Raw genomic sequence first — 27,852 nt, 5'->3', positions numbered from 1 at the left:
TTAGCTAAAATCTAGTTAAGTGAAAAACACACTCATTATTGTGATGAATTTTGCCACTTTAGAGAGTTTATACACTACAAAAACACTACTTCTTCCTTCCACGCGTCAGATCAAGATAGATGCGCTTCTTGTGAGATTAGGAGGAAATTCTCCTCAAACAATGACCAATAACTCACTAACGCTCTATTTCCTGCGCGACTGCTCAGAGTTCAAAGGTCAAAGGTTACAGTATCGACTGCAGGGAAGTATGTTGTGTTTCACACAATACAAGCAGAGAGTTGGTCAAATGATTGAGCTGCTATAATAGTAGAGTTTAAAAAAGCTAATAATAAACTTTATTTAATACAGTGCATTTAAAGCAGCTCCTCAAGGCACTTTACACAATAAGGGTGCTTTCACACCTGCCTCATTTAGTTCGGTTGAATCACACTAAAGTTCGTTTTCCCCATTGGTGCGGTTCGTTTGAGCAGGTGTGAAAGCAGCAATCGCACTCGGGTGCGCACCGAAAGCGGACCAAACAAGCGTTCCGAGACCTCCTCGAAGAAATTGGTCTCGGGACGCTTTCAAGCTAACTCTGGAGCGGTTCGTTTGTGGTGAGAACGTGATCCGACCTCGAAACAGACCCAACTGCCAAAGAACTGCGCATTTTTGGACTAAACCAGCTGCCGTAGTCAAACAAAATTATTATTTAGATTGTCAATAGCGCTCCCTTTAAGCCATGACTGACTTACTGCATTCTGCACTAAAATCTCATCATAAACACTGAAGTTGTCCGCACTGCACAGTGAATTTCTTATTTATATCGCGTCTAGTCTTTGTTGTTTATGGGGGGGTTTGCGAAAGGATAAAGCTTGTGCTGATTCTGAACATAGGATACATTGTGAGTGAATTCTCCGCATGTCTGCCGGATTTTCCTCTTTGTTTACGAGTTCTGTTGGAATTTTCCCGCACGTTAATTCTGACCAATTTAAGTGCAGTTGTGGAAATATGTTCAAGACACATCTGGCCAACGAGGGATGTGGATGTTGTCGCGTGACTGCATTTTGGTTCGTTTCATCAACCGATTCAGACCAGAGCAATCAGTGTGGTGTGAAAAGGAACCAAAACGCCTGTAAAAGATAAAAAGTATAATTTTTATATAAAATTACATATAAAAAGAGAGAGAGAGAGAGAACTAATTAAACAAATGATTTAAAAGGTTGTAGTGTCAAGAATTACTATTAAGTTTACACTGCAAAAAATATATTCTTCCTCAGTATTTTTTTACTTGTTTTCCTGTACAAAAAAAAAAATCTATATACATATGATTATATATATATATATATATATATATATATATATATATATATATATATATACACATACATTCACGTGGGAAGTAAAATAAATAAGTTAAAATGTAAAGAAAGAAAAAAAGCCAATGGGGTCAGAAAAATAACCTCAATTTGAAGGGAAAGCAAGTTTATTTTTCACTTAATTTCGATCATTGAAAGTGTGTCTTAAGTCGTTTCACTTCAGTAATTTTAATTTAAGAATGTTTAGATATTTGCACTGGAAAACAAAGAAATACTGAGGAAGAAAATAATTTTTTTGCAGTGAAGTGATTTGAACAACCTTAAACTCTAATTAAACAATCATGCTGTTATTTACTGTGATCAGACACACCAGTTTCACTTGCTGGAACAGAAAACAACTGAAAACCCCACAGATGTACATTGAATGAAACTCTTTTTTTGCAAAAGACAGTAAATATATTGCCTAGAAAACACTAAAAAATGCTCACATTAACTTCAGAAAATGTATAAATCTACGTTAGATATTGGCATGATATTTCGGTCACTTTCAGGGAGTTTTCAGTTTGTTTGGTTTGTTTCGAAACAGGAGCTTCATTTTTTACAATGTTGCATTTTCCTCTTGGTTTCGGTTAGCTTTCACAAGGCAACATTTCAAAGCGTACCGAAATGTGTTTATGCAAGTCACATGTGAGTAAAACTGTCCTCTGATTGGTCAGTTTCCTCAGCATCATCCATCAAGATGGATTCACTCCGCCAGTTTTTATCTATAGCTGTCATGACACACACATTCATCAGGACAGCATTCCTGTAATGCACGGAGAAGAGCAATTAAACATCATTTTAAGATGAAGAGGCGCTCTTTGGTTTTTTAACTGCAATAAGTGCTCACTCATAGAGTCAGACAATGCTGCTTATTATATAACACATTTTCCACTGTGAATTATATGATAGCGTGATATATAGATGGATAGATAAATGCCACTGAAACACATAAAATGCCCCCAAAATTCAAGATAATTGGATTCATTAAATCATATGATTCAGTTGAAAATTATCACACGAGCGAGAGCGCAGAATATCTGCACGATTGCAAAAGTCATTGACTTTAAACAGCAGCTCAATAACGAGAGGTTAAAATGAATCACATTTTAGACAGATTTTTCTGTTTTTGCTCTATTTCACAAATGAAAGCAGATGCACAGAATCCACAGTAGAAGTGAATGAATGTAGTTGAAACTGATTTCATCTGATTTGGTATCATATAGACTCTTGACTATTGATAAAATTTATAAATTTGGCATTAAAGATAATGCATATATCTAATAAGGATAGAAAACGACCCTTAAAAGGTAAAAATGTGGACTAACATCAGTCCTTCATGGAAACGCTGACATGAATATGAGAACGTATGATAGCGCTTGGTTCGTTGGGTCAGATTTCTAGCTCACCTCAACCAAACCTCCCCTGAGTTAGTTTTCAGTTGGGTATAGACCATCTAGATCAGGCAAAATGAAAAAATGGGAGAAAACGCACCAGGTTCAGAAACAGATGCTCAAAACCGAGCCGAGTGTGAAAACGCCTACAGACTAACAAATAAAGATAACGATATTGTATCAAAAACATGTTTCACATTAACACACAAGCATTTTCAATCCACAAATTAAGCAGAAGGGGTCAGATCTCCAGAAAGTCATCCGAAATAAAGAAAGGCATCCGAAATAATAAACTAAGTGCAATGTAGGATTATTATTAATCAATGCAATTGATTATTGATACGTATCGATACGGAAATATCTGAAACGATTCCAATTTTCCTTTATCCACAGAATAGACACACGATATCAGCTGCTCTTTCTCTCACACACAAACCCGCCTCCACTCACTCGCTCGTTTCATTTGCTCCGGATGAATATTTTCGCTGTTACAGGGCTTGAAATTTATTGTATTGCACATAATTTTACTCATTCCCACAGATTTTGAGCTCACACTGAAAGTGCAGCATATAAAGCCACCTCTCAGTACCAAATTGAGTACTTTTTCGCTGCCTATTGCGCTTTAACAGTCAAATACACACAAAATAATGTCAAAATGCGGTTCTTGGCGAGTATTCACGTAAACACAGACAGATATGTTTTCAGTGAATGTAAACAGTTGAGAAAGAAAACGCATGTGTAACAGTATAATGGATCAGTATAAACAGTGCGTCAGGTCTTAAAGTGACAGCAGCCTAATAAACCTGCTGCAAAATTAGGAGATGATATTAAAGATATCTATATGGCAGTTTTGACCATGATATCGATTTCAAAATTGTGGCCAGTGAAAATGCTGAGTGGCTGGTAACTTTGGAAAACCACTAGCCAGAGTGACTGGTGAGCAAAAAAGTAAATGTCGGACATGGAGTGGTTTACAATACAGATTTTGTCTTATTTACAGCATGACAATATGTAGCTGTCACACTGGACTACTGTGTCTTCTGAGGCAGCGGTACAAACTAGGGCTGTAGTCAAGACCATCTTATGAAACACTTAAAAATCATGATTTATGTGATTTTTTGGTTACAAATTTATTTTAAGGTTTCATTGTTACAGTGTAATTATATATTTAAGTACTGAGTAATAATAATTAACAACATGTACTTACTATAGGGTTAGGGTAGGATTAGGGTTTGGTTGAGGGTTAATTGCATGTAATTATGCATAATTTACTGTTATTACAACGGTAAGTTTTTTTTTTTACCTTTATTTTTACAGGCAAGTAATTAAGAACAAGTTCTTATTTACAATGGCGGCCTGACAAGTGGAATAACCACTTCGGGAAAGGAAATGGGGCTAAAATAAATACAGTACCTTAGAAATACATACAGGTTAATAATTACATTAAATACAATTTAAAACACAACGCAGTAGACAACACAAAATGATTATGTGGAGAAGCAACATGAACAAGGATGATATAATCGTTTTAAAAGATGAAATTGAAATTAGTGTATCTAGTTTGAGAATATTTTGCAGAGCATTCCAGTCGCGAGCGGCAGCAGATTGAAAAGAAGCAAGACCAAATGCAGAGTTAGTTTTGGGAATACATAATTGAAGATGAAGTGAGGACCGGGTGTTGTATGTGACAGGCTTTGGCTGCACCAGGTGACCCAAGTATGGAGGTGAGCGGCCGAGAACGGTCTTATAAATGAAAGTGAACCAGTGAATTTTGCGGCGATTTTCGTGAAGGGAGGGCCAGTTGACAGATGAATATAAAGCGCAGTGGTGTGTATTGAAAGGAGCATGTAAGTACATGTAACATATGTAACAAGGACACTAAAATGAAGTGTTACCGATTTTTTTTTGCTGTTCACACTTGCTAAATCTGATCGGTTTCTGATTATATATGCAGAAAAATTGGATTTGGACCGAGAGTCTGAATGAGGCTTAAGCTGTGCAGAAGTAGGTGTGCTCAAATGTAAATGTACTTTATTTATATAGCACCTTACATCGACCGATAGGTGAACCAAAGTGCTTCACAACAGATTAAACAACAAATTTAAAACAACCACACACCAATAACAAAGATACAATAATGAATGAGAAAAAAATAAGAAAAAAATAAATAAAAAATAAAATCAATGTAAATGTGCCATCACATTACTAGGTACAAAACGCCACTTTAAAAAGATGCGTTTTAAGTCTTGATTTAAAAAGGCCCAGGTCAGTAACGATACGCATCTCACTGGGGAGCTTATTTCAGAGCTAAGGTCCAGAAACCGAAAAAGCGCGGTCACCCCAGTGTTTCAGTTTTGACCTGGGCACTTCCAACATAAGTTGATTGGACGACCTCAACGTCCTACCATAATTACGAATGGTCAACATGTCTAAAATGTAAGATGGGGCAAGGCCATTCATAGCTTTAAAAACAAACAATACAATTTTATACTGAATTCTAAAATGCACCAGGAGCCATTGGAGAGAATAAAGAATCGGAGTTATGTGATCTTGTTTTTTAGTGCTCGTTAACAGGCGGGCAGCTGCATTTTGGACAAGTTGGAGACGGTCAACAGAGGACTGGGAAACACCAATATACAGGACATTGCAGTAGTCCAGTCTAGAGCTTATTAAAGCGTGAATAGCCTTCTCAGGGTCATGACGGTTTAAAAACTATTTTACCTTCGCCAGAAGGCGCAGTTGAAAAAAGCAAATGATCAGTGCTTTTATAAGAGTCACACGTGGTGTGTGAGAAATCCTGAGAAGCTTGTTAAGTGTGAGTTTAGTGGCCACAGGTTTGATCTGCAGGGTTAATGAGAGGGTTTGGCTGCACTCGGAGTGTAATGTGTGTGTGAAGTGTGTGTGTGTGAGTCTGTGCTACCTGGATGCTTTCAGCTGATTGGCCGGATGAAGCAGGAAGAGGCGGAGCAGCCGAGAGTGGTGTGTTTAATGTGGTGGCATTTAAAGAAAGAGCTGATTTCTGTGTGTGTGTGTGTGTGTGTGTGTGTGTGTGGCCTGGTAAACCCTACATTATGGGGACACATTTTTTTGGTCCCCTTGAGTAAAAAAGCTTATAAATCATACTAAGTGGTGTTTTTGGAAAATTTAAAAACTGCAGAAAGTTTTGTGTGTTGGGTAGGTTTAGGGGTCGGGTTAGTGTGTGTGAGTGTGTGTGAGTGTGTGCGAGTGTGGTAGGGTGACGGGAGCGCGTCCAACACCACAGAAACAAAACCCTCGGATAGAATCCCTCAGATGATAGAAGTTCGCCACACACAGAGAATAAAACACACTCTAATAACTTCACTTGCCTAAAATGAACTTCTGTATTGGGCGGATCTATTACAGCAAGTATCATTTACACACACACACACACACACACACACACACACACACACACACACACACACACACACACACACACACACACACACACACACACACACACACACACACACACACACACACACACACACACACACACACACACACACACACACACACACACACACACACGCACAACTACTACAGGTAATACTTAGCGTTTAAAGTCTTGATGTGTTTACAGTGGTAAAGTGTCACACCGGACAGGGTAAACTGTGATATGAAGCGCGAGTGACGGGTTTGCAGCGTGACCTCGGGCTCGAGAGTGTAATTAGCCGGTTCTTCCTGTGCTTTCATTCGCCACATGAAAACATTCCTGTTTTGATCCGTATCCTGTTATTCCATAAGACCTGTGAATCCGTGATCCGATCTACCCAAACTATTTGATCACTAATAACCATTCCCACACAGAACATCGGCAGCCTTTTTCACTATTCTCTGCTTATTCTAAGAAAAAATCTGTGGAATGGATTTAAATATGCTAAACTGAGCTTTGCATCAAGCGTTACGGTCACACTAGCTGTACATTAAGTTGTGGGAGTTTTTGCCCAGGCTTGAGAACGAGAGAGAAAGACCAGAGGAGAAAGAATGAAACGGGAAATGTGTTTTTCATGTTTTTCATGACTTATGAAAAAGTATAAGTATGAAAAAGTTCACTTGCTATGGTAATTATGGTAAATACCAAAAGCCGACGTGGAAAATGCGCATGAACACCCCCTCATGTGGTATTTTCCACTAGGCAGCTCGTAGAATATTTTGATGCACGAGTTGCCAAGATGAGATAACCTTTGACCTTTCAAAATGGCGGAGAGCAATGCGAGAGTGTTGAATGGTAAGCATTGTACACAACTAAACTTTTATTGCTACTGTTAGCTAGGGGCGGAACGGTACATTCGTATTGGTTTGTGATCTAGAAAATATACAGCATATTATTTACCGTTTGAGTTTTGATAAATCATCTTCTTGCTGTAGCAGATGACTTAAGCAATCTAAAATAGTTTTAGCTAAATAACAGGTCTGGATCTCCATCTTTTTACCACATCACGACAACAAAAGCACTTGAACGCAACACACTGGTAAATACTCGTTCACAAGTGGAAAATATCATATTTTCCATAGCACGTGAACGCACCATTAATCTCCTGTAAGATCCTAAATGTCCTGTGTGTGCGCTGTGACACATGTCTCTGCTTGCTGCGGCTGCAAAAACAACAGAGGAAGAAACAGAGAATATCGGCTGCGTCCCAAATCACATTCTCTCTCAGCAGGCCTTTATTTTGAATGAGTAATTCACGATTGCTCATTAAGTATGAATGTAATCCGGACGTACTATCCGCCATGTTGTCATTATTATGTGACCTTCCAGAGTCAGTTACGTTGTGAATTCACTCATACCTCTTTTGTCACACTGTTTTTTGCATACTATACAGTAGGGAAGTATGCGATTATGGATGCAGCCACAGTCATGTGTATGTTAACATGCTCTCATGCATCAGCGTTTCTGTGACTTACAGTGCCTCCTAAAACAATCTGATGATACAGAAATAAAGCATAATAGCTAGTATGATATTTAGAGCAAAAAAAAAAAAAAAAAGAGTGTTACAAAGGAGATCAAATAATGTTTATAAAACATGACAAAATTAATTCTTAATGTACTGCAATGTCATCAAACACATACATAACGCAGGTTAGGATTCCTATGGGGATATTTGTGTGTAAATAAATAGAAATATTATATTAATGAAAATACTTGAATTTATATCATATATAATACACCTACACTACTATTAAATAAAAAAAAATTTTAATCAGCAAGAACACATCAAATTGATCAAAAGTGACAGTAAAGACATTTATAATGTCACGAAAGATTCTATTTCAAATGAATGCTTTTATTCATTAAAGAATCTTGAAAAAAATGTCCACAGCTGTTTTCAACATTGAAATTAATAATAAATGTTTCTTGAGCATCAAATCATCATATTATAGTGATTTCTGAAGGATCATGTGACACTGAAGACTGGAGTAATGATGCTGAAAATTCAGCTTTGATCACAGGAATAAATTACATTTTACAATATATTCATATAGAAAACAGCAATTTTAAATTGTATTGTATTGTATTTTTTAGATTAAATAAATGCAGATGAGCACAAAAGACTTCTTTCAAAAACATTAAAACCATTTTACCAACCCTAAACCTATGAACGGTAGTGTACATCTAATCTATTTATATTAATTATATCAACACATATTTTGTTTAATATAAGCTGTAACTCATCAACCCAAACACACACACACACACACACACATACCACACACTTAGTGACAAATGTCTGTGATGAACTTAGTTAATGGTTATGTATGTTTCCTGGTATCCATTATGATAATTGCAGTCAAACGGGCTAAAATCTGGTGTAAACGCTCCTTAAGATCATAAAACCGTTGATTTCAGGATAATTTCCAATCCTAAACATCCACAGGGAATATGTTTGTTTTTTCCCAAATCTCCCTCAGTTCTCACTCTCTCCTGGCGTCACCGGGCTTCACTTGTTTGCCTTTTGCAATCGATTCAGGAATTCCAGCTTTAAAAGTGAGTTTCCTTAGAAGAGAAGAGAGCGATAGAGGAAGGAGCCGGAACCGAGCCGGAACCGAGCCGGAACCGAGCCCAGGAATTCAACTTTTATAAGCTGCTTGTTTCATGTGCTTATGAGCATATCCAACACTGTGAAACCAATGATATCACTCCCACCGCGCGTGTGTGTGTGTGTGTGTGTGTGTGTGTGTGTGTGTGTGTGTGTGTGTGTGTGTGTGTGTATACACACCTGATCCAAACACGACGCTCTACAGCATCTGCTCTCGCTTTGAACTGAGTTTTATAACTTAAACACACACTTTTATTTGTGGATAAACTAACTGCATCAGAAGTAAACAGATGAGAACTTGTGTACACTAGAGTCGGGACAGATCCCACACCGGTCACTGATCACTTACTAACAAAACACACGATTGAGGAATCATCGACTACGTTTGCATGCACCCTCATAATGCCGTAGTAATGACAATCAGGAATGACACTTTATTGTGTGTGCAATATGAATAAATACAGGAATATTCACCAGATGAATTGAATGGAAAGAATTACTCTAGAATGACTGGAGTGATTTTATTGAGTGCAAAATAAAAATATTTTTAAAAGCTGGAATATGATTTTTTGTGTGTGTGAGCTATTCTGTTAGGGCTGAATGATATATATATTTTTATTTTTGGTTGTTTACACTTGGGTTTACTCTTTATAAGAACTAACATAAACCTCTTTCAGAAATCATAAAGTGAACAAAGTTTTCTTCATAGGCCACATTTATACTGTTTTTGACCAATTCAGTATAAAATAATAATATTAATAAACTTTTTATTTTAGCTTCATGCATTATTTTTGCATCAACACTTAAATGTGGGGAAGATCATAAAAAGCAACATTTTGAACAAAAAACTGAGAAAATTGTGTTTTTGTCGAAGACTACACCACGCATCAGCAATCTCTTGTTTCTGCTTCTTCTTCGTGTGTTTTCATCTGGATGTTTAGTACTCTTTCAGAAAATGTGTAATAACCGTATAACAGAGAAAACACAGAAATTCGGAAAATTCCATCAATGGTGGGGAAAGAGTTAATAAAAATACTTTTATTTTATAGTACAACTCTACTAATATTTATATCTTAAATTCTTCATTGTTAAACATTAAACAATCATTGACGGGTTTCTGGCAAACGGATGAATGCTTCACAGTGAAACTCCTCACTTTGCCAGCAGTATATACTTCATTAAATTGCAGTCTGTACTAAGCAATATGCCGGGATGACGGTTTTATTGCGATATATCGTGCAGCCCTAATTACCATCCTTCTATGTATTATTTCTATCAATAGAACAACTGCCAAAACTCACAAATGAACCATCAACTGCTAACACACACGCTTTTAGCGCATCACAGCAAGAAAACCATCTGTGTTTGTGACTAAGAGTCCGTGTCTGTTATAAATGTGAAGATTTGGCCACTGCCGTCTGGAAATACAACAATCGCTATAGGGTGAAATAGAGTCTGTTGGGTCAAGACTGAGCGTCTGAGTCACGGCTATAAATCCACAGTGCCGCCCTGTTATATGTCCTTCTTACCAACAGATCTTTTAGCATCTTGGCCTGATGATGAAAAGATTTGAGAACAAAGTGGATATTTTAGTAAACACATCACAGTGCATTAGATTTAACGCATTCCATGAAGTTGAACAACTTTAATAATCAGCTAGAATGAAAAAGACTTGCAGTGAACATCAAAAAAGAAACACAGGCTCAAATCTGATTGTACTTTGAATCAGATTTGAAACAATCTGATTTAATGGGTTTGTTTCAATAACTTTCAAAAACATAGCCTTAATGTCTATTTTTCTTAATGTCATTTTTTGTGCAGAAACAATAGGATCTAGTGTTGGAAAAGTTGAGTCAAATGTCAAGATACATTTTAATTACAAATATGCATATATTTCGTTCAATGCATGTTTATTGAATGTGTATACGCATCCGTTCAGAAATCTAAGGCCAATTTTAATATTTTTTTAAATGTTTTTGACTACAAGACTACATTTATTAGACCAAAAATACAGTTAATACAGTATAAACTGTGAAATATTATTACAATTTTAAATAGCGTTTTTTTATGAGAATATATAGTAAAGTGTAATTTATTCCTGTGATCAAAGCTGAATTTTCAGCATCATTACTCCAGTCTTCAGTGTCACATGATCCTTCAGAAATCAGTAGATGATGATTTGATGCTTAAAAAACAGTCATTATTATTATCAATGTAAAAACAGTTGTGCCGCTTCATATTTTTGTGGAAACTGAGATAATTTTTCATAATAATTTTCAATTTGTTAAAAATTTTCTGTGATAATTTTTCTATTAATCAAATACTTTGATTGGGTGAGAGGGTGAATGCATCAAAAAATACTTAAATGCGTTCACAACCTTGCAACTTTGTTATTGCATAACATAGTTAGATAAAGTAATACATCCTTTCCATTCAACGTTTGGCCCTCAACAATAGAATAATATATTTTTAAAAAATAGTTTAGCTTTTAACACCTTTTACATGACACTGTTTCTTTTCATGGCCATAGGTTAAAATAAAATAAAAAATCTACATACTATTACAGTAAAAAATGATGTCAATCCTCCTGATGTTCTCTTGTATACTTTCCATATGTGGGCTTCTAGGTCGCTCAAAGCACTTTTATTTGACACTGACACGTATACGTGCAGGTCATGCTTTACACGGATCCCGACCGAAACAAAAACACGGGAATTGTCTCTGTAAATCATCTGTGAATTTACATTTGGGCTCTTTTTTTTACGCTGTTCAGGAGCCATGTGACACTGTTGATGAGCAAGAGCTGCTCTGTCTCTCTGTTGTGCCACTCTTATGACTGACATGCACTTTGACCAATGTTTGCGTTGCGTACGTGACCGACCGACCAATGGTGGCGTACGAGAAGGCGGGACCTAAAGCAAAGCAAAAACGGCGACTGTAGAAAGCAAAAGCCGAATCCCGGACATTTTGGTTGATCTAGAAATCCCGGCCGGACACATTTTATCAGGTCCAAAAAGAAGACATGTCCGGGAAAAAGAAGACGTATGGTCACCCTAGTTTAGGACTTAATTCTCAGGCTTTAACCTCTCTAAATCTTTTTCTGGTGGCCTTTCTGAATCATGACCTGAACTTTTAACCCAAACCAAAACACATTCCCTCCCCATTCCCCCTCCAGCGATCCCCGTCCTCTGACCCGCTTCCTCGTCCCGCGTCCGTGTTCCCGAGCGCAGGCCCGGGCCTGATCCACAGAGGTATTTCATCAGCAATTAAACAGCGGCTGATCTTCAAACACACTCGCTGAGCATCAAAGGCACACAAATCACGACAGTAAAATAAATACGCCGGCGCTGCAGGGCGAAGCAGAAACTCCAACACCGACGGCAGATTCACATTCCCTGCGTCAGCAACACCGAAAACAGCGCAGGCTTCATAGTGTACCTTTATTCACTGCTAAATTACAGCTGTGGAACAGTTTATGTTCTAAACGAACAATTTAAACAATGAGCGAGTCAGGGTTATTATCGTTAACTAAAAGTAAAACTATTAAAAACATTTCTGATAATTGAAATAAAGCTTTAATAAAATAACATGTAGATATTAGTTGAAAAACTGAAACGAAATTAAAATTAGAATTAAATAATTTAAGTTGAAGCACAAAAATGATTAACTGGAAATAAAAATAAATTAAACCTAAATTGCTATTTTTTTAAAAAAAATGACAAAAGCAAATAAAATGACTAATAATTGAACTAAAATTAACATGAAAATAACAAAACAAAAAGCTAAATCGAAATAGTTGTGAACGGACACTACAAGAAATATAATTCTGAGTTCTCATTTGAAAAGAAAAAAAATTCACAATAGCGTTTTTATGACTTTACAAAAGAGGAAAAAAATATTGTAATATAATATTATAATATTCTCTCAGCCGTTGTGTAAAGGCTGTAACACACCAAGCCGATGTAAAAGGTCTAGCGGTGACGAAAGCACAATGTGTTGCCTCTCGTCGACTGCGTCACGGCCAAACCGCTGCGCTTGAACACCGAAAGGACTAAAAGTGACGGCCAACTAGCAATGCGTTCTGCGTCTGCGTGCAAGTAAACATCAGTCTATATCAGCAGGAATCAATAAGCCTATATTTCTCATCCTAAAAAGGTCAAACAAAACTAAGACTGCAGATTAACAAAGCAGCACTTGCTTATTATTTTGAATATCAGTCATGTAGAGCACTTTCTTCATTTCAGGCGCGCATGTTGATAATATTCGAACGTCGATATGCTCAAGTAAGATTACAAAAAATCAGAACAGCTTTCTAATTGCTAATCAGAGTTCTCTGTAATTTAATGCCAAGTTAAGAAAACGACAAGTATAGTGTTATAAATGCATACATTAGGTTAAAAAATAAAAACATAAAAATCTTTGCTAGATTTATGATTTTAATATCTGTGAAAAGTAGTGGAAGTGGAAGCTTGAATAGTTTGAATCCACAACAAATGGACTTTGAAACAATAAGAGTTTGCAGGCAAAAAATGAAAGCGACAGAACCTGTAATAAAACATGAATCAACATATTTTGCAAACTCACTTAAACTGGACTGTGACGCTATTTTCGTCTGGAAACAAACTTTGTTGCATTATTTTCCTGTTATCTCTGTAAAGCTGCTTTGAAACACTGACATTTAAAGCTGACATGAGTAAACAATGATTATGCAGATCACAATCTTTAAATCAGGCACTGATATGCACTATTTATCAATAAATACCATACAAGACAAGTACGTTTCCACTGTTTTACCTCACGTGATATGAATATCTGTCTAAAGTCAGCAATCCAGGGTTATTATAGTCAACTAAACTAAAATAAAACCATAAAAGACATTGATGCTTTGAAATAAAATAAGCTGTCGCTACTGCAACATTTCTCATTTTCATTTAGTTTTACTTGATGTGCTATAATAACAAACTAAAACTGAAATAACAATTAATATAAACAATATAGACATATAAAAAAAAAAAAAAAACAACAAAATTAAATGAAACGGAAAATATAAAAATAAAATTTCAAAATATGAATAAACACTATAAAATATCTACATCATACTGTAATACTGCAGCATTGCCCAACTTTTGTAACATAACTTTAAAACAATCATTCAAAAGAACAGCAGCATATAAGCGACTTGCCTATTTTTCAGATATCCGTCTTTTTAATAATGGTGGAGTTTTTGATGTTATTAATGACATTTGCACTGATCAGATTCATCCGCGTAAGAGCCGAAGCACAACTCTCGTGATTATCACAACAGTGTTCTGCCGCGAGTAACTTGTAGTTTAATGCTCGACGGCTAGAGGGCCTGAAGTCACATCTAGTGTAGTTTGAAATGGCAGTAAGTATCTGTATGTCCCAGAGTTATATTTAGAGTGGCATTCCTCAGAGTTCACACACACGCTGACACCGACGACCATCTGACATGCGAAAAAATGAGCGCACCTTCAAGAATGACACGAGACACAAACATTTTGCATTCCCAGTTTCCAAAAGCAGCTTCAATCACTCCGGCAGCACTACAGAAACACACACACACACACCAGCATACACACTCGTGCAAACACAAACACACACTCGCAAACAAACACACACACTCGCATACACACTTGTACAAACACCCGCATACACACACACACACACACACACACACACACACACACACACACACACACACACACACACACACACACACACACACACACACACACACACACTCTCTCTCTCACACACACCAGCATACACAATCACGGAAACACAAACACACACTCGCACACACATACACACACACACACTCACACACTCGCACAAACACCCGCATACACACTCTCGCAAACACACACACACACACACACGCACACACACACAAACACAAACACAGACAGACAGACAGACAGACAGACACAGACACACACACTCACACACACAGACACACACACACACCAGCATACACACTCGCGCAAACACAAACACACACTCGCACACACACACACACACACACACACACACACACACACACACACACACACACACACTCGCACAAACACCAGCATACACACTTGCGCAAACATAAACACTCGCACAAACACCCGCATACACACTCTCGCAAACACACACACACACACACACACTCGCACAAACACCAGCATACACACACTCTCTCACACACACACACCAGCATACACAATCACGGAAACACAAACACACACTCGCACACACATACACACACACACACTCGCACAAACACCCGCATATACACTCTCGCAAACACACACACACACACACACAAACACAAACAGACACACAGACACACACACACACACTCACACACACAGACACACACACACACCAGCATACACACTCGCGCAAACACAAACACACACTCGCACACACACACACACACACACACACTCACACACTCGCACAAACACCAGCATACACACTTGCGCAAACATAAACACTCGCACAAACACCCGCATACACACTCTCGCAAACACACACACACACTCGCACAAACACCAGCATACACACACTCTCGCACAAACACCCGCATACACACTCCCGCAAACACACACACATACACACACACACACACACACACACATACACACACACACACATGCACAAACACCAGCATACACACTCGCGCAAACACAAACAAACACACTCGCACAAACACCCGCATACACACTCTCGCAAACACAGACACACACACACACACTCTAATGAAAGAAAGCAGAGAGATGTGTTGTTTTGCAGGAACACCATCTGATGCTTTAATGGTATTGTTAGCAACTCAAAAGAGCAGATCTACAGTCAGTGAGTGTATGAGAAGTGTGTGAGGAGCCGTTCGTGTGTGTAAACCAGCTCTCGGTCATCCGTGCGGATCACAGGCACTGACGGGACGAGTGACTCGAGAATTAACCCGTTATGGAGGGTCATTTACACCTGCAGGTTTTACACTGAATGTGTGGCAAGTTTCCAGCAACCAGTCAAAATAAAGAATGCACCTCAATGTGACACAATTACAGTCGATCTGAACACAGTATTCTGCTCGAAATCCAGAATGTCCAACTTCCCACATGAAAAATGCAACAGATCATGAATAAAGCATAAGAGAACATCAAAGAGGACCTATTATGCTTTTTTTCTATAGTGTGTAATGTTGCTGTTTTTGCGTTCTTCCCTATATCAGTGTCAGTGTTTCTGAACTCCTGAAACGCCTCCACTGTAGTCTTGAGTTTCTTCCGGGCACAAACACATCACAATATTCCTCATTATAATAATTCATACGCAGAATAAAGGGGCGGGGCCTGGTTGAGTTAGTTAGTAGTGTGTTGAAACTGGTGGTTATTGTGAGAGGCGGGACATTTCCCAAACACACTCGAAGTGCTCGACCAATCACAACACACTGCTCCATCCAACCAATCAGAGCGCAGTCTGCTTTTCAGAAGGAGGAGCTTCATAGAGACAGGAAGTAAACTATTAATTAAACTCACAACTCAGAACTAGACAAACTCAGGCTAGGGAAACAGGACACGGGAATCGAATAACACAACACTACAATAACAAGAACTCACCAAGACTGAACTAGACACAGGGCTTAAATACAAAGGCAAACAAGATAACAAGGGGGCGTGGCTAATCAGAAACACCCGGGGAGACTAATAAACAAGACAAACTACAAAGGACTACAAAATATGGCACAGAACAGGAAATAACAAAAGTTAACACAAGACAAGGGGAACACAAGAAAGGAATTATAACAATTATGCTGATTTAAAAAAAAAAAGATTTATGTAATGAGGATAATGCAAATTATTAATAGAAATTAGATGAATAAAAAAAAACCCATTAACATCCGAAAACATTACAGCAATTACAACTCGTCGAAAAAACACCACAATGAAATACTAAAACAAGATAACATTTATTTTCTAGTGAAATATGACCCAGACATGTTTTTCTGATAATATATATATTTTTAATATATATATATAAAACCTAATACTTCACTTTAATCTTATATAAATAAAGGTATTTGTTGTAATGCCTGGACATAATGCAAAATATGTATAAAAATTATAAGAATAAAAAAAAACATCTGGATGCATCACAGAAATAAGAATCTGATGGAAAAATGTGACAATTAAATATAATAGACTAACAAAGTTTAATTTTCTTCATAATTAAACATTTTTTTACATTTAATTTTTAATACAAATCTTAATGGGGAAAAAAAACTTTTTTATATAAAAATACTTCAGCTTCTCCAAATCAACATTCCACACTCACCCACTCACACACTCACACACACACACACACACACACACACACACACACACACACACACACACACACACACACACACACACACACACACACACACACACACACACACACACACACACACACACACACACACACACACACACACACACACACACTCACTCCTCAGCTGCCCAGAGAGGAGATGTAGGCTCTTGTGTTCTCATCCATGTGAGAAGAGCCCGTTCCAATGGGAACACATCCCACAAAGTGTGCGACATAGTGTGAGTAACAACAACAGAAGACTTATCGCCCGCTGGGCCGACCTTGGGCTTCAAACACAACAGATGCATCGCTGGAATCCACAACAACTGCACACACTGTTGCCCAGCGACAAATGGGCCAAAACACACACACACACACACACACAATCAGATATACACACTCCTCACAAAGACCCGAATGAGTGAAAGAGACCGGCATGGAGAAACGTTAAACTTATCAAACGCAACTAACACACCCTGACAGACTAAACATAAAAGACACACACGCCCACTTCCTATACGGCCATATGAATGCATTCCATCACCAATCGAAGCGCTTTCTCTCTCTCTCTTTCTCTGACGGAGAGATGATGAGGGAGGTTCTGCTAACAAAAGCCCTTTCTTTTCTCTTTATCACACACAGCTGATAACATCAGCCCGTAGAAAACGCTGGAAAGACAGCAGATGAGAGACGGACGCAACAGCAACACACAATACAACTACATTTATATAGTTTATAGTATATGCATTACAACTGAAAGCCAAAGAGGAAGATGAATATATAGTAGTTTTATTATTTTGAACATATCATGAGTTGGGGTGTGTGATATTGACCAGAAAATTATATCTCAATATTTCATGGGATTTTCTCGATAACGATAATTAGACGATAGATCAGCTTTAGTTGTGACACATGCATGAATTTAGCTCTGCATGTGCTGAAGATGAGAAGCAAATATGGCCAAGACAAAAGTGCATGAATATTTACACTGAAAGGTTGTTGGCAGCCTAGTTTTTAGGTTTAAAACGTATGGTATAATAGGGGAGTCCAGAAACCGAGACTTGCAGCAACGCCATGAATGAATGAAAGAATGAATGAGGCATTTATATAGCGCTTTCATATGCAGACATCCCAACCTGCAAGAAGTAATTTCAGGGAGGTATCTCTTTTTGTTGACGGGGGGGGAGGGGATTGTTCGGTTTTGTTGACAGGGGGGGTGGGGGGTGGGGGGGTTTACATGTGCTTCAAGAGGCACACACGCACATTTGCACAGACACGCAAGGTCTCTCGTTCTCTCCCTCTCTGCCGAGCGGGCGCTACTCGGTTTGGAGCTCGCGAGCTCTAGATTCCGGGAGATTTGAACTAATTTGCAGGCATCAGGGAGCCACTATCAATATGCGGGAGACTCCCAGAACTTCCTGCATATGTCTGCATATGTACTACTGTACACCCAATGCACTTTACAATCATGTCAGGGGATCTCTCCTCAATCCACCTCTAGTGTGCAGCATCCACTAGGATGATGCGACGGCAGCCACAGTACAACGGAGCCAGTGCGCTCCCCACACACCAGCTACAGGTGGAGAGAGGAGAGACAGTGATAGAGCCAATTCAGTGGATAGGGATTATTAGGAGGCCATGATTGGCAAGGGCCAATGAGTGGAATGTGGCCAGGACACCGGGGTGACACCCCTACTCTTTTACGAGAAGTGCCATGGGATTTTTAAAGACCACAGAGAGTCAGGACCTCGGTTTTATGTCTCATCCGAAGGACGGTGCTTGTTACAGAATAGTGTCCCCATCACTTTATTGGGGTGTTAGGACCCACACAGACCACAGGGTGAGCATCCTCTGCTGGCCTCACTGGCCATGGCATCCAGGGAGGAAGCGGCTTGCCCACAGGCTTTGTAAGCCTTGCCCGTGAGAACGGACGAGAACTTACAGGCCTTAGAGGGGAGACGAGGATCACCCTTCCAGGAGGTACCGGTCGCCGGACAGACCGCTCCACTGAAGGGATAGACTTGCAACCCTTTGTCGTTCCTCCGTCAAGGGTAGTGTGTCGAGCAGGACGAGGCCGAGGGCCGTGAGAGAGTGGCACGAGGCCGGTGGTGTGATTACTGATGAGCGTCACCTGCGACGCACCGGTCTCGTATCTCTCACGGAGGAGCGGCAGCATAAAGGAGGAGCGACAACAGTGGAGATGGAGAGAAGAACAGCCCTGGACCTATTTTGTTTGTGTTTTATTATGTGACAACAGTCGTCCGTGAGGGGCTGCTGTCTTAAACTTTCGTTTTGTATTTGTTTATTTGATTATTAAATTGTTGGAATATTCACCGGTTCCCGTCTCCTCCTTCAAGGACTTGGAGATTGTTTTGCATGCCTTTGTTTCAACCCGGTTAGACTATTGTAATGCTCTTTATCAAGGCATAAGTGAATCGCTGGTTACTCGTCTTCAGTGTGTCCAAAATGCTGCAGCGAGATTTTTAACAAATACCAGAAAACGGGATCACATAACACCTGTATTGATATCCCTTCATTGGCTACCCATTTAATATAGAATACAATACAATATGTTAACGTTTGTTTTTAAAGCATTGCATTATCGAGCTCCTGAGTATATGAGGGACATGTTAATCCCTTATCAGTCTCAACGTCACCTTCGCTCCTCTCAGAGCATGCTCCTAACCGTCCCTCGGTCTCGTTTGAGGCGTAGTGGAGATCTCTCCTTTTCTGTTGTGGCTCCTGCACTTTGGAATGTGTTGCCATTATCTTTAAAATCCTCGTCTAGCATGGATATATTTAAAAAGGACTTGAAGACGTATTTATTTTATCAAGCTTATGGTGTTTGATTAGGTCTGAGAACTGTGAGTGATTTGTTGTTTGATGTTCTTGGTGTTATGTTTTAATGTTATTATATGTTTCTATGAATTTTAGAGTTATTTACTACTTATGGACAGCACTTGGGTCCATTTTAATGGTTTTGAAAGTGCTGAGTTGAGTTGAGTTCTTCCCATAACATCTAACCTTGTCACAGGTAGAGAGGGGTGAGGAGGTACTAAGGCGGTTTCTGGCAGAAAAATGTGTTGTCCACGACCTAGTAACCTGCTCATGCATTTCAGGAAAGAATGGCACTGGGGCGGAGCGCTGAGGATCAGCACGGCTCGCCCCGAGAAACCAATCATCCAACCGAGACGGTTCAGGACACGGTGGAGGGTTCCATTGCGAGCCCGAGCGTCTCGACGACCCGTTTCAGCATAGCTGACATTTCTGTATCCGGCTTGGGCAACGCTACTCTCCCAGAAGGAGGTAGTGCAGCCTAGTCGTAATCTCCAGAGTCTAGCTCCCCTTCCGATGCAGCGATCGACATCCCTATCCTCAGGAGGAGCCCTGAACGAAATGGCTGGTCGTTCCACTACAGAGGGACCAGCTCGTTCAGTAGGGAGCTCCACCGGCTGCGGCGTGACAGAGGAATGAGGGGGTGGGGAAGGCCTCACTTTGATCCTCAGATCACCCATCCGGGTAGCTCTCTTCTGGGGTGGGCCAGAAGAGACACTAGAGCTGGGCATGGGAATGGGGACTCCAACTTCACGGATGCAGGCGAGTCTCTATCTCAACACTGAGATAGTCATGTTCCTGCAATGAGAACATGAACCATCCATAAAAGCTGCTTCAGCGTGCTGAATGCCCAGACACGTGATGCATCTATTGTGACCGTCAACTGGGGACAGGGAACGACCACATCCAGATATGCACGGGTGGAATGGCATCTTGAAAAAGACGCAGACACACCCGTGTTGCACTTTCAGGAAATGTGACTCTAACCAGTGCCAGAGCACTCAGGGGAATGACCACAGCAACACTTGACAGGGGATGGTGCAGCCCGTACCAGTGAAGTACTCACTTCTTCGCCGTCTAACCAGCCGTCAAACAAACAAACACAAAGAGAATGCTGTTAAAACAGCAGTTGAGAGCTCAGAAGGTCGCGATCATCACTGCACTTGCGCTGTAGAAACACCAGCACCAGGAGAGCCTTCCAGAAGAAGCTCCGACACACTTGCTTGTTGAAAGAATCAACATCTTCAGAGACATCGACATGAAGGCTGATCGACTCCGAAGCAAAAGACTATTTCTTGGTTTTGTGACAGAGCCCTGACACTCCTGTTTTGTCTTGTACTGTGTAGCACACAGCTTGTTTAACACTAGCTGTGTGCTTTAATGTTGTCATGTTTTGTGTGAACATGTGGCTTATTAGTGTTCTCTTTGGCTGCGTGTTCATGTCTCATTTTGTGTTACCACATGGCTTTTGATTTGTTTTACTGGCCATGTGCTTGTTTTAGTGATGTTTGGTGTGAGCACATGGCTTGTCATGTGTGTTTCCTTGTGCCATGTGCTCTGCTGTTGATTGTCTAACCCCGCCCATCTTGTTACCTGATTGATTCATTTGCCCCACCTGTCTTCCCTCGTTACCCTCTTTTGTTTGCTTCCCTATTTATTCTCCCTGTGTTTTCAGTCCTGTACTGGTTCATCGTCGTATCTACACCGTGTGTTTCCCTGCTGTCAAGTCAAGTCAAGTCACGTCAGGTCAAGTCACGTCAAGTCACGTCAAGTCAAGTCACGTCAAGTCACGTCACGTCACGTCACGTCACGTCACGTCAAGTCAAGTCAAGTCAAGTCACGTCACGTCACGTCAAGTCACGTCACGTCAAGTCACGTCAAGTCACGTCAAGTCACGTCAAGTCACGTCTGTCTTGTTTTCCTCCTCTTAATAGTTTTTGTTTGTATTTTGTTTTATTTTATTATCATTAAAAACCCATTGTCCTGCACTTGAGTCCTCGCTACTTCCATCACACACAATCCCTGACACTTCCGTGTTTATACCAGCGCTGCGGGGCGGAGCGCGAGATGCAAATCTGCATTGGCTCGTTTTATCAAATCTCAAAGATGACAGGCTCCCTAAGCGTGAGCCCAATCAGTTCGAACTGAAAGGGAACCGGGAAGCTGTAGGAATTCAAATTAGGAAGTTTTTATTCTCATTATTTGAATGAATTTGTTGTGGAATACAGTATTCCACCTGGGCAGAAGTGTTTTTGGCAAATTTATCATGTCAACTATCCATACTGTTTTATGCATACAGAAAATTTGCATACTGTATGTACAGTATACTGTTCATACTATAAAGAGCAACAATAGTATGCTACATTTATTCATTTAGCCGATGCTTTAATCTGCAGGCAGTTCATGCAACAATAGTGTAAATTATTGTTACACAACAACTGTTGTGTAATGCATACCGCTACACAAAACAATGTTTTTAAATAGTATGCGATGTATGATGTATGTACTGTGCATTATATTATCTATTAGAGAGTCTGATGACAGACCGACCATTTCTACTGAACGCCCATGTCAAATAACACAAAGAAAGATGGAGTGAGAGAACAAGTCAGTAAAAAGATAAAGGCATCAGTTTGAGGTCTGATTCATGTTGTGTTGAGAGAAACACACTGGAACTGAGAGATTTACACGTGTGTTTGAGGATTTCCCTCCTTAACATACTTCCTGACGCTCTGTCGCTCTCAGTGCTGGTCACGCAAACATACTGAACACACACACACACACACACACACACACACACACACGCATGTACAAACATGCACATCAGAGCCGAACCCAGAGGACAGACCAATCACCAATCAGTTCTCCTTAATAGATGTTTCTCGTAGTTTGACTTCCTCTACTCATGTGAAAGCAAACAATTCTACACAGACACAAACTTAATTTGTGATTGCATGAGTAATTTCAAATGAAGAGTTCTCAGAAGTCTCAAAATTAACTTAAACATTGCTCAACAAATTATCTGAGATGCTGCACTGCTGTGAAAAATGATTAATTAAATTTACTTAAAATATGCATATTTTTTGCAAGTCACTTTTAAACCCTTAAAAGTGTTGCTTTAAAAGTATTTTACGTTTTTTAACCCGAAAAGTCTTATCTATGCATTTTAAGATCATTTAGTTTATTTCCATGTTTCAAATACAACTAGATGTTGTTCATTTACTTATTACATTTAATAGAATACATTTTAATAAAACATTAAAATTGCCTGAACAAATGATAAACACCAGATAAGATTTCATAGTAACACAATACACAGTCATTAAAAAAACATTACAAGTATCATTACAAGCTGTAAAAGCAATAAATAAAGCTATTAATACATGAAATTTCTTAAAATATTGTGCCTTTAAATAAATAAATGATTTTTAATATATTTAAGTAATTTAACTCTATATAAATTAACAAAAACCAGATGTAAACTAAACTAGCATTTAAATGAATAAATGATTAATATATTATAATAATCAAACTAATACAATTAAAATGCTACAAAAACCACATGAAATTAAGATAAACTAAACTAAAATACTATTTAAATTAATAAATTATTTCAAATATATCAAAATACATTAAAAAGCTAAAAAGGCATAAAAATCAAGATGTAAACTGAATTGTCCCTCATTAATACTGATTTTGCTGAGTAACGTACAGTACTGTGATCGAGAACATAACTTGTGTGATTTTAAAATACATTTTAATTAATTTATATATCACTAAAAAAATATCGAAATACAAGCATATTTTTAGCAGAAATACCAAAAATATTTATATGTATATTTCTTTTTTTCCTCACTGTCTGATGTCATTGTATAGAAAGAGGCAACACATACTTTCTGAAAAAACATCCGTAATTCAGACTCATTATCTCAAACTTAAAACTCATTTATTCAGATATGCTTATCCTTCACGATTACTGTGAGCACTCAAATCTAGCATTTTTTTTATTTGATTTTTTTAGTTGTCATCATGTTTGTAATTGCTACTTTCCCTCATATATAATTAATTGTCAATGTTGTTGTTGCTACTTCTAGATGTTTGACCTTGAGTGATTTGAAAGGTGCCTTAAATAAAATGCATTATTATTATTTTTATTATTAAACATTTCCTTATTCACAGACCAGCAGCTACGATCCTCATCATCAGTGACACCACAACAGTGATTATAAGCTCTCGTACATCGAACACACACTCTCCTGCCTTCACTTCTCCATCATCTTAAAAGCAAACAGGATTAGATGTGGGCCAAAGGAGTGTTTTAGTGAAAAGAGGGGCATCTCTGAGAAACGCTCACATTAAATCCAGCATGTCGAGGCATGGGTCCTGTCTCTTCCTGTTCACTCTGACTCACGTTCCCACAAAACGACACAGAGAAACACTCGCTCCTTTCATTCCATATGAAAACAGCGCTTTGTGGATTAAGTATTGAACAAATATAAAGTCACCACGTCTTTTGGGAGCGTTCGTAATCACAATGAGCTGGAATCCGAGGCTTCTGCCTTTGATGGTTTGGCGTGGACCTCCGAACCCGAGACGCAGGGGATGTTTGGATTGTGTGGGAGACTATGAGGAGTTTTGGGTAAATATTTGGAACTCTTTTCATACCGAGACAAGCATCACTGGACTAGTCCAGACTGGGACGCTTCATGAAAGGGACGTACATTATCCACGGTGCAACCAGGAAACAAGTGCCTTTATATCTGCTGTTAGTGCCAAAACACCACTTATACTAAACCTTCATCAATCCTGCAAAGGATATTCAGCAACTGCTCGGGAACTGGCATTAAAGGACGAACTTTAGAGTCCATGATGTGTCTTAAAGGCAATATTTGCATTTGATTGATCTGCGATGCAAATAGAGGAAGTTGCAATGGAACATCTCAGTCACAAGAGTTGTAACTGGTTATTACAGTTAACTAAGAGCTAACCTTAACCAAGCACGAGTAAAAGATAGTACTAGTAAGTACTAACTTATGTCCTAAAAAAAAAACTTAAATAAAAATGAATACAATTGTAAAAATCTATAAAATGTAATTATTACATTTTAAATTTAAAAATTAATTTAAAAAAATGAATTAATAAAAATGAATGAAATCTAATAAACAAACTAATATTAAAGTTTTACTTCTTCCTACTCCTTTTTGTACATGTAAATAGAGTTTTTTTACATGATTATTTTCTCTTTTTCTGTCTGTATTTACAAGATATCAATCAATCAATCAATCAATCAATCAATCAATCAAAACTAATGAAAAATGGCAAAATATACATCTAAACTACTAAAAGTAAAAGCATAAAAATTGTTATTTTAAATTAAATAAATGTTAAACTGAAATCAAATATTAAAAAAATGTGTGTGTAAATATATATATATATATATATATATATATAACAATCATTGCTGTGATTTTTTATATTTGTTTTAAGTTAAGATTTATTTTACACACAAACACACAAACATATATATGAATGTATACATTTTTTGCTGAAATCAAATATAAAAAGTATATATATATATATATATATACACACACACACACACACACACACACACACACACACACACACATATATATATATTAAAAAAACTAAAATTACTAACTAAATTAAAATAAAACTAAAAAAAATCAAAACTAATTCAACATTTTAATAAGGCCTGTGAGAGCATCTCAGTGACTCTAAAATAACACTTCTGTGCTGTTGGGAAACACAATATGATGTAAACAGTGAAATGATGTGTGTTCTGTGACAGTAGACAAAAACTAAACATCACAACCATCAGACAACCAAAACCCCTCATTTAGCCTGGTCTTATGTGTATTTATACCGTCGGCTTTCTGAGAGACAATCCAGAACGACTGTAATAGGACGTTTTGTTTCCATTAAAGTCCTTCAGATGTTCACTAAACAAAGTTGGATCCACAGCAGTAATCCATCCAGGCGAATGTTGTTACCAAGGAAAAGACATGCTAAAGGGAAAGAATGGAAGAAGGACTGTGTGCGGTTTGCTTGAGACAGGTTATTAACTCTGATTAACTTGAGACAGTCTGGTTGTGTGTTGATTGGTTCAGACAGACACAGGACGTTTAGGGTGTGACGGCCACATGAAGCACCAAATAAACCCTGAAAATCTCTTTAGCTCTCTTCTAAACCTAGTGAGTTGCCTACCTAGGCAACATTTTGTAGCGACACTACTAAACCTAGATTGGGCCTAAATGAAAGGCAGCATCACATGATGTATCCTTATTGGAGAAGCCAATCCTAGAATACATTGTGACAAACTTGGCGAATTGGTAGTTGAGTTATTCAGTGCTGAATGTATCAGAAAAGAAAAAAAATCAATATCAATAAAAAAATAGACATTAGCTCTATTTTGGTTAGCATGCTGCCTATATAGACACAAAAGTTGTGCTCCGTTCAGAATTAAATTGAGAATGGCTTTCATTTCCAGTTAAATGGAAAACTGCTAAACAAAAACTATCAGGATAATTTTTTTTATATCAGTCGATATCGATAATTATCGCGATAAATGTCAAATCTTTATTTCTTTCAAGTTTAAAGGCAGATTTTTGCTCCTAGGAACATTCAAACATTTGTCATTTTTCCTTAACATAATAAATATCTGAATTGAAGTCAAGTCTTTGAACTCAAAGTCTTTTCAAGTCTTGAAACAGGTTTGTGTTGCCTGACTTGGATGGCACGTATCTTCAGCACAGTTTGCAGTGCAGGCTGCAATATTAATATTACATATTTTGTCTCGAAACGCATATTTGACAGTGACTGTAAATCTGCATCCTAACTCAAGCTAATACTACTATGTTAAATTTATGTTCATCAACAAAAACATTAACATCTGTTTAAAAAAATGTAATGCCCACATTTTTATTTGGTAAAATGTAATATTCTGACTGTTTGAGTTTCATTAAAATGAACCATTGGTCATCCAGTATCATGCATTTAGATCATGATAACCACAGATAAAACCAGGCATAGCCTATAGCACCTCACTATCATGGCAAAATGTCACTTTATGGTTTCTACAGTATTTGTATGAAAAACAGCAGCCTAAATACATTATTCAATTATGTAACATTACTGTAATTATATTCCATTAGTCATTTAATACATTGTCTACATTAATCATATAATACAATTCAATATGTATATCCCACATTTCATGGTGCAGTTAATATTCAGTATTAATTCAGATTCTGACTGTATCGTTGCGCACAGTGTTTCTTCAGTTTGTCAGCGCTGTTTCATCTGCCTTTGAACTGGTTTAAATCACTGAGACATTTGTGTTTTTCGCTGAATTCAAGCGCTTCTCACTGGATCTCGTGACGAGACGATCAGAGTAAACGCGTCTGCTCTCGTGAGCTCGCGCTGCGCTGCCGTTTGGACTATGAGCCGAGCGGATAAATGGTCCGTGAGACGCGCGGTTCAAATGAGTTTCGTTCCACTTTTGCCGCATAAACATTATCGAACATTTATCGAACTCTTGATATCGTTTTATCGAGAAAGATTATATCGCGATAATTATCGTTATCGTTTTATCGCCCAGCCCTAATTGAAATTACAGTTGTTTTTATTTGCTTTGGTACTGTTTTCACAAGTAAGATGTACATTTTCAAAACTCTTAGTGCTAATATCACAACAGATCATCAAAAGTGCACTTTTTTCAAACATTTCATCATGTTTTCAATTGCGTTAGTACAATTCACAAAATCACAAATTACCCTTTTCACCACACAAAATAGGTGTTTCACCTACATTATTGTTTCATTCACAGAAACTGCCTTTCATAAA

At 38.2% G+C, this 27,852-nt stretch overlaps 1 protein-coding gene across 2 annotated transcripts in view; it reads right to left on the bottom strand.

Annotated features, from left to right (window-relative positions):
* The window catches only part of rnf43 (ring finger protein 43), a 155,797-nt gene that overhangs the window by 15,109 nt on the left and 112,836 nt on the right, over positions 1-27,852 (bottom strand). The gene's annotated exons all lie outside the window — the stretch shown is intronic.

This window comes from Siphateles boraxobius, unplaced genomic scaffold, assembly GCF_051911475.1.
Source record: "Siphateles boraxobius isolate OS27281-9 unplaced genomic scaffold, OSU_SipBor_1 120, whole genome shotgun sequence".
Taxonomy (NCBI): Eukaryota; Metazoa; Chordata; class Actinopteri; order Cypriniformes; family Leuciscidae; genus Siphateles; species Siphateles boraxobius.
The sequence above is the reverse complement of the archived record's forward strand: the minus strand, read 5'-3'. Positions and strand labels throughout refer to the sequence as shown.